The 7,155-nt window shown below is 48.3% G+C and overlaps 1 protein-coding gene across 3 annotated transcripts in view; it reads right to left on the bottom strand.

Annotated features, from left to right (window-relative positions):
* The window catches only part of LOC102007256 (chromosome unknown open reading frame, human C3orf20), a 48,487-nt gene extending 42,868 nt beyond the window's left edge, over nt 1-5,619 (bottom strand). For 2 of the 3 annotated variants that reach the window (XM_005387068.2, XM_005387069.2), the window contains exon 1: nt 5,489-5,618. The gene's annotated coding sequence lies outside the window, so the exon portion shown is untranslated. Of the gene's footprint in view, nt 1-5,488 lie in introns of all 3 variants that reach the window. The other variant, XM_005387071.1, reaches the window with a different exon arrangement.
* Between the last annotated feature and the right edge of the window lie 1,536 nt (nt 5,620-7,155).

Below are 7,155 nucleotides of genomic sequence, written 5' to 3'. Positions count from 1 at the left end.
TTTTTTTTGGTTTTGGTTTTTCTCCGGTACCGGGAACTGAACTCACGACCTTGCGCTTGCCAGGCAGGCACTTTGCCGCTGAGCTAAATCCCCAGCCCCAATAAATTTATTTTTAATCAAAAACACAAATAGACTGTTTACAGTGGTGCCTTGGTTCATGAACCTGATTCTTTCCATGATGTTGGTCACAAACTGAGCTGGACGAGAACTGAACCAAATTCAGAGGTTAGGTTCAATGCTGACCTTCTGGGGAAATTTGATTTAGTTCTTATCCCATTTGGTTTGCATCCAGAATCAGGAGAATTGAGTTCGTGAATGGAGTCACCCCTTGTTACCACATCTCTTCAAAACAGAGCTAGAGGTAACTATGTGATTGCAGTCTGGCTATGCCACCAAGAAGAAAGCTATTGGGTAGGGACTCTATCAGGGTTGAGGGGACTGAAGAGGTATTGTTGCAATGAGGTTCCCAAAGAAAGCACACAAAACAGACACCAGCAACAGCAGCAGCACAGCAGAGAGAGCATCTGCATCTTTATGGTTTAGCCCTTATATATGCCGTTATCACACATTTACACTCTACTGACTTAACCGTGTAGCACATGTGTGATCGGCTAATGCTAAGTCATGATTATATAAGCATATCCTGCTGAGTGCCTGCATAAACAGTGGAGTCACGGTCTTGGATGCCCCGAGCTGTGAAGCATTCTGCAGTGGCTCCCCACAGACCCTAAGCTATTTTTCAAGGAGGCCAATGTCATGGAAAGAATACTTTGTCTTTACATACTGCACTTTTCATCCTCCATGCCTGAGACAGAAGAAATGGCTGGGATTCAGTATTCATTCTAAGCCATGAAGATGGGGACTTCCAGGAAGATGGTGGAGTGGTGAGCAGCAGAGAAAGGGCCTCTCCAAACACTGGAATATAGCAATGTGAGAAAGAGCAGAAGGAGAGAAGTTGGTGTCTGGGGCCCAGGAAGGATCTGAAGAAAAAACTGCAGCCCGTGGGGAGAGTGAAGAGAGATTTCAACAAAGAAGCAGGAGGCGGCAGGCAGTACTTTCTCCCGGAGCCTGAACTCACTGTGTGTGGGGGGGGGTGGCTTGAACCTGCAGGTGCACGGTGACCACTGGAGACCCCAGAGGTCTCCACAGAGGAAGGAGGAATGCACCAGTGGAATGGAGCAGGAGATACAGAAGACTGAGTTGTCCAGGTTCAGACGTCCCCCAGGAGAGAGTAACTGGCCAGGAGCCATCTTGGAGAGGGGCTAACTGAGCTTGTCACTCAGAGAGCTGTAGGCCAGCTCCATCTAGTGGATTCGGGTGACAGGGACAGGCTGCTGAGTTTAAACTGGTAGGGAGTGAGTTGAAGCCAGCAGGAGGCAAACAGAGTGGTACAGGCTGAACAAACTGGGTTCCAGCCATACAGCAAAAACAGCCTGAACTTCAGTGGAACTAAAGGCGCAGGCTTGTTGGGATTATCAACTACCCCACCATACAGCTATGGCTGGCTTGCTGGGATTAATCAGTGTGAATCTGGATTCTGTCTACCCACATTGTCTACCAGTGACAGCAGAGACATGCATTGAAGTGAGGATAAAACTGCCATATTGAGGGCTTATTTACTGCATACAATTTCCTGGTTCATTTTAGATTCTGTTACATAACCACAAGTTTAGTTCATATGATTAAAGGTGGCAAATTAATGGTTACCACAATTTGTCATTTTTCTAGGCTATGTTTGATGCCACTATTATTGCTGATTTACCACTTAATCCAAGCTGACATCCTTATTCTAATCAGTTGTTCATCCTGATATACCAAGACTGAGATTGCCTAAGGGCCATAAGCAATATTATAGGTCAGTGCCAAAGAACCAGGGTCTGGGCCAAGTGGGCAGCAACTTCTCATTCCCAATAAACAAGAGGTAGGATTCTGCAAGACTCAAAACCCAAAAGCCAGCTACACCTGGAAGACACGTCTGAGTAGTTATTTCCTAAGCATTCTAAATACTAGCAATAAAGCTACTTTCCATAAGTAATCTACAAGCATCAACCCAGACATTAAACTAAACAAACAAACAAACAAACAAAAAAAGGAAGTGAGATGTTTAAGCAAGATGCAACTCCAGACTTCCAGCTCACCAAAGGCAAATCCAGGGCAGCAATGAGGTACAACAATTTGACAGCCACCTACCTGGACTCTCTAAAGTAGTAACAGTGGAAGTAACAAAGCAGATGAAGGAGGCTCTAGAAAAAATAAAATCAGGAATAATTTCTCAAATAAGTACAGAGATGGTAACCATAATGAAAGTCATGCTCAGTAACTCTAGAGCACATACACACAAAAAATAGAGCAGCTTAAGGAAATGATGGAAATCAGAATGCCCAACATAGGAAAAAAATGGAATCCATGAAACAAATTCAAACAGATATCCAGGAGATTAAAAATTCCATTGAAAGTGTGCTCATCAGAAGGAGCAATGTGAGGACAGAATCTCAGATATAGAAGATATGCAGTTAGTGATCATGAAAAAAAAGATTTCTTAAAAATACCAAAGGACCATGAGAAATCAATCCAGCTGCTGCTAGATGGTGCAGAGAAGAATAACATAAGATTGACTGGAGTCAATGAAAAAGCAGGAGATAGTGCAAATGACATAAACCCATTCACAGAAGTCATGGCAGAAAACTTCCCAAGCAGGGAAAAAGAATTTGACATACAGTAAGTGAGGCATATAGATCTCCAATTAGCCATGATAAAAAATCTACACCAAGGCATATGATAGTCAAGATTCAACAGACTTTGAGCCATGAAGTTATTTGAAGAGGTGAGCCATGCATTAAAGGGGTCCACACAGAGCCAGAGATCCTGATGACATTGGGACACCCCAACATCCACCCTAACCATTCTCCTCCAAACATTCTTCACATGAGAGCTTGAACCCCTAAATCTATGGCCACTGGAGTCATATCTCTATTCCTGCCATCAGATGCAGTTTCCAAATAACAACCGCCCATGCTAAATCCTCATTTCCTGCTTCCCAGTGTCCATCATCACCACGTCAGTCATGTTTTGTTCACATGGGCCTTGCTCTTCAGGAACTCGATGTTTAACACCAGGAGAAGAAAATGGGCTTATAATACATGAAAAAGCCATCCACGGGGATAGGAGGAGGGCACAGACACCTACAGGGAATGTCACAAGGAGGAATACATGACAGGGGGCCCATGGGGATGGGAGGAGGACGTGGACTGTAGAGATGTCTTCAGGATGAAGACTGCTGGCTGCTTTTAGGATGAGCAGGACACTGCCAGCACACAGGGGCAAGGGTGCCACTGTCAAAGTCCCCCCCCCCCCACCGACCCCAGTGCTGAGGAACAGAGCAGCATCTGGGCTCCATGTGCTGCCAGTGCCTCTTGGGGACCTCAGGTCAGAAGGAGAGAAGCAGATAGAACAGGATAGCGGGAAGGTCAGACCCCCACCCAGAGGTTCACTGTGGCACTCTAGGGCCTTGTGGAGATCTGTTGGTCTCTTGACAAGATCATCAGGAACCAAGATGACTGTCCCTTGACCAGTGACCTCACCCCTGAAAGCAACATCCAGGGTGTAGTGGATTGATAACTGGTGGTCAACTTATAACCCCCAGGTGAACTGAGTAAGCGTGGTGCCGGGTGCGGGAGGCCCACCTGAGAACTGTTGCCAGCAGCGTAAGAGGCAGAACTGGAGAAGGAGAAGGAGGCTTTTGTAACTAAAGAGGCTGTTGGGAGTGAAGAAAGGCAGTTGGGAGTTGAGAGAGGCTGTTGGGAGCTGGTCAAAGCTGTAAGGAGCTGTTGGTTGTTGTGGAGGAGCTCGTCATGCTGGCTTTCCTGATGAACTTGACTGTTTTCATCCTCTGAGGAGCTTGGGACCTCATTGGCACTGAGAATGGCTATGGTTCACTTTGGGGGAGCTCTGGTCCTCCCTTTGAGCATAGCTTCCTGGCTCTCAAGGGGAAGATGGTACACTACCAGTTTCCTGAGAAGCTTGCTGCACTGGCTTTCCTGACAGGAACTTGGCCATCTTGATCACTGGAGGAACTCTGGACCTCACTATTGCTGAGGATGGCTGTGGTGCCTTTCAGGGGAGCTCTGGTTCTTCTGAGAGTCGCTTCCTGGCTCCAGTGCAGATCCCTCAGCCTGCTGGCACAGACTTCCTACACATTCCACCACTGACCTTGGGGCCTTCCCAGCATAGATCTGTGAAACAGGCCTGCATGAGACATTGTCATGGGCTCTGGGCCTCCAGTTGGATTCGTGGGAGGCATTCTTATGAGCTCTAGGTCTTCAGCTAGACTCATGCAGGTCATTTTCGTGGGATCCAGGCCCTTGGCTGGATTCCTTGGTCTTGGTGTGTGGACAGATTTCCTGCACTCTTCAGTATATCCTTCTTTGGGTGACTATTATAAATAATCATATAAAATATGTGTCCTGTATTATATTGTTCCCCTTGCAGAATAAGCCCCAAACCAATGCACAGGAACACTGCAGAGGGAAGGGGAGGCCCTTCTATGAGGACAGATGTTTGCTGAATTAAATTTAAAGGTCCTCACAGCTACTGCATTCCTAGCAGGGGACCGGCAGCCCACAGGAAGTACCGAGCAGTGGTGCTGGTGGACCCCAAGGCAGCAGCTGCAGTTAGTGGGCAGCTCAGTTTTAGAAATTTCAAAAAAAACACGAAGAATCCCACGCTGTGTGCACTCCACACACACACACACACACGTTCCATGAAAACCCACATGGATCAAACATTAGAAGCGGAGATATGATCATAGAAAGAGGCTTAGAGTAAAAATGGTAATTTCTGACAAGAAGAAAGGTGTCCCTACAGGCAGCAGCACAGGCCTGAGCAGCACTTGTGACCTGAGGCCTGGAGGCCCAGCTGGCGCAGGGCACGCTCTGGCATCCTCTGCTCTCCACCACGAACCACGGTGTGCTCGAGGTTGGGCTGGGTGTCACGTTCAAGGTCAGGGAAGCTAATGACTGCTGACGCACAGGAAGAAGCCAAGGACACAGCACAACAGAGAAACGCGTCACCCAGCCACGTCATCAGGCAGTACCACCACACACATGGGCTTGCAGGGAATGTAGCAGAGAAACCCATTTAAATCTGAAGCAGAAGACGAGTGATGATTCTGACCTCTCCCAGCACGAGACAAGAGCACACTTACTGTGTGTGAACACATAACGCAGCCCTGGGTGCGCTAACAAACCCACACAGGTCACAGCTCTAGGCTGGGTGACAAATTTTCATGGAGATGCCTTGCTTCAGATGAATGTTTTGACTTTCCAGTTTTCCCGATCTCACCAACCCATTGTCCCTAGTCCCTCTGCCAACGCGCGCGCACACACACACACTCACACACATACTATACAGGAAGGCGGGTGTCCCCGCCCACACCGGCTAGGGCACGGGATGACCACAGAGGTGTGGACTGCAAGTCACCCCCACTCACCTGAGTCATGGAGAGCCTGACACAACTGCCTAACATGGAAGAGGCTGAACTCGATTTACTGCCTCAGGAAGAAGTGGCCCGCATCTGCATAGCTACTCCATTGACTGTGAAGACTGGTGCCCACCCCATTCCAAATTCTAAATTCCATGCCCCTCTGTGGGTCACAAGTGAGCAACAGACCGCCCCTGGCTGGCCCTGCTCTGGCTCCAGAGGGAGTAAACAACCCGGGCCCCTGGCAAATGGATGGCTAAGCCCAACGGGACTCCTGTGTACAGATCTGAATGTTCTCCTTCGGGAATTCTGAGAGCAAACAAAATGATTTATTGAGCCAATTCAAAGGAACCAAACCAAAACACACAAAGGCCCAGAGGAGAGATTACAATGGAAACAACTCAGAGTAATTTCTTCTCACTGCTTCAGCCGTCTCCAGGGGCTCGCGCGGCTGTGGTGGTCGGTCCTCCTGAGGTCTTGACTGCTGCTGTGTGCCAGCCTGCACTACGGGAGGGCTGCAGGCCCCTCTGGGGGCCGTGCTGTCCTGGACAGGCTCGGTGGGCCAGGAATTAAACTCTTAACTTTGAAAGAGCAAGTTCTGTCTTCTCTATAAAACAGGAGCGACTCCATCTTGAGCTCCAGCCTACCCTAGATAGCCCTTTGTGAACACATTGTTACAGAACATGCCCGCTCAGTTCCAACCCTGGGAACACAGCTACACACCAAAGACGGCTTATCTCAGGCCAAGGATTTTCTGGTGCCCATGTCTCCCTCACTCTGCTGTCGTATTCCCTCAGCAACCCCTCAGGTTCCCCTTGTGCCAACTGCGATCCATAGTGAACCTCCGGAACAGCCAATGGGAAAGAGCTCGGATGCTCCTCTCATGTTAGGGATCAAAAGGGCAACCCACCTTTGTCCCATGCACCTGCTAACCTCATTGCTAATGTGTGCTTGTGCCCTTCTGGAAAAGTAAAAGCCCTGCTGGGCATGGTGGCACATGCCTGTAATCCCAGCACCCAGGAGGCTGAGGCAGGAGGACTGTTGCTAGTTCAAGACCAGCCTGGGCTACAAAATGAGCTCAAGGCCAGCCTGAACTGCATAGCGGGACCCTATCTCAAAAAGACATAAATAAATAAATAAATAAATAAATAAATAAATAAAAGCCTTGTCAAGATTTCTTGATGTCTAAGTGCTTCATTATCTGTACAGACAAACTGAATCTGGGGACTCATTTCCAACAATTTCTGGTGCCCAACATGGGCCCCCAGCCTATTAAGGCATGAGAACTCTCACCAAGAGGAGACATATCCCAGGGCCTTGTTGCAGTGGCCTCTGGCGCAAGAAACTGAGCCTGTGGACTAAGGACCCAATAAAGACTTCTCAACTACCCAAAAGGGCCCAAAGGGAGACAATGATGACCAGGCAATTTCGTGCATGAACCAAAGTAAGAAAAGTCATGGGGGTGACTGAATCTTGCTCTGGTGGTTAGGTTATTCTATCCCTGTTCCAGGATGACCTCAGGTGAGGTTGAGACGATCTGGGTGAGACTGTGACAGTCCCAGGTGAGACCAGCAACCTTGGGTGAGGTCCAAATGATTTCAGGTGAAACTGAAAATAACCAATGGCAGAATACCTCAGCATATGCCGAGGACTGAGCCTCAGGCTTTGGGACAAAC

Source organism: Chinchilla lanigera, unplaced genomic scaffold (genome assembly GCF_000276665.1).
Source record: "Chinchilla lanigera isolate Chin_1 unplaced genomic scaffold, ChiLan1.0 scaffold00028, whole genome shotgun sequence".
Lineage (NCBI taxonomy): Eukaryota > Metazoa > Chordata > Mammalia > Rodentia > Chinchillidae > Chinchilla > Chinchilla lanigera.
The sequence above is the reverse complement of the archived record's forward strand: the minus strand, read 5'-3'. Positions and strand labels throughout refer to the sequence as shown.